The sequence below is a fragment of the Pteropus vampyrus genome, unplaced genomic scaffold, assembly GCF_000151845.1.
Source record: "Pteropus vampyrus isolate Shadow unplaced genomic scaffold, Pvam_2.0 Scaffold10, whole genome shotgun sequence".
Taxonomy (NCBI): domain Eukaryota; kingdom Metazoa; phylum Chordata; class Mammalia; order Chiroptera; family Pteropodidae; genus Pteropus; species Pteropus vampyrus.
In genome coordinates, this window is record NW_011888791.1 from 3363239 (window position 1) to 3365259 (window position 2021).

Consider the following 2021-nt stretch of genomic DNA (forward strand, 5'->3'; position numbering starts at 1 on the left):
TTACTCTCATTTCTGAGAAGGGAGCAATCCCTGAAAGGCCATTCTACCAGGATTTCCTGGGCATGGTCAAGGACGGGGAGGTGACTAGGACTCGGTCCCCACCATAAAAGCTCATAGTCGAGGTTGGGGAGGGACGACAGCCCCTTCGTTGACCCCTTCATGGTGTTGGGAACACATTTTTTAGCTACAGCTGCTAGTGCCTTGACTCCTGTCTCTTCCCACTGCCACTTCATGCAAGCTCACGGTGCCTCTCCATGCTGATTCTTATACTGCATGCTACCTCCTGTCTGCCTCATCCCTACCCACCACCACTCAACGCTTTCCATTCAGCTTATTAGAGAGCAGAATCTCAGTCCCTACTCAGTCCTGCAGCAACAAATTTGCATTTTAACGGTGTGATTCCTTTGCACTACAAGCTTGTGCAAAGTTGGATTCTCTTCTAGTGAGGAGAGGAGGGGCCCAATCTCCGGAAACAATCCACTCCCGTCCTTAATCCTTCCAGATCCTGAAGGCCTTGCTAGCATTATCTGGCCTTTTTTAAAGTTACCCCCTTCTAAATTGTTACTCTCATGCAAAAATCCAGGCTCATACCAATCAGCATTCGCACCTCACCTTTTGCACTTGTCTCTGCCAAGATAGACTAATTTCCCTGGAGGGCAGTGCACAAGACTTCATGGGCCCTGGGCAATCCTAGTGAATGATGAGCTTCCACTATCTTGACATGGTCATTCTAGTTCTTGGGTGGAAGGGAAATGACTTCTGCAGTGTTTTCATTTCAGCTCTCATGCTGAATTGCTCTAAGCAAGGAGATCTGATTAAACAAATGGAGAACGTGGTTGTCAGAAGGCAGCTTTCATGGTTTTAGTTCACGTTGGATAATGTACAAGTGTCCAGGTCATTCCTAGCAACAGCTGACCAGGCTACCTCTTCCAGTCTGTCACTGTCCGTTTCTTTTCCCCAACCCCAGCATAGACAGTGACTTTCCTAACTTGTGGGGTCTATGGGAAGATATGAAGATACAGAACTGTGGATAATGGAACTAGAAGGGTCCTTAATGAGAACGCTAAATGTTATGGACTAGCCATCCAATATCCCATGATGATGGAGTGTAATTTTTTACCCAAGAACACAGTATTTTAAAATGAGCATTTTTGATGTATAGCAAACAAACCTGATCAACCTTTTTCTATTTGCATAGTTAGGTACCATTTCATGTGTGATAATATAAAATGTACTCTATTCCAGTACCCATTAAGCATTTTTCAATATTATACAAAAATTGAGCCTTTTGTATTTGAAGAGATATCTATACTGAGCCCCTGATTTTATAAATGGGACAATTAAGACCCAGAAAGGGTAGTTGACCTTACCATGTGTCACCCAGCCTGAGCTGAGATTACAATTCACACCTCCCCCTCGTGTAAACAAGCATATTCTGGGCAGGAAGTGTGTGGGGGGTGGAGGAGGGGAGTAAGGAGGGAGCATGGTGTTTGGAAGATTAGAATCCAGGGTGTGAGGCTCTTGCCCTTTCTCCGACAGGACCGGTAAGGAAGTTCTTCGTGAAAGGGAGATGTCCGTGAAACATCTTGGAAACCAGCCTCTTGCCTCAAGAACATCCTAGAACTCACCTACCAGTCTTGTCCATGCTTCTACCCACCTATCCATCCATCCATCCATCCATCCATCCATCCATGCTTCCATCCACTCATCCATTCATCACCTGCTCATTTACCCATCCACCCACCCATCTATCTAGCCATCCTATCCAGGCAGCCAGCCAAAATTTATATATTGAAAATCTAACGTATGCCAGGCATGGGTCTAGGTGCTGAGATGCAGAGATCAGTGAGACACGATGCCTACTCACACAGAGCTCTCAGCCATCTGGGAGGAACAGTCACATCAACCTGCAATTCCCACTCCGTGAGCTATGTGATGGCACAAACCAGAAGATGTCCCAGCACATAGCTGAAACATTAGCCTGGGTGGGGAGAGTCTGAGCAAGGGTTCCTGGAAGCATG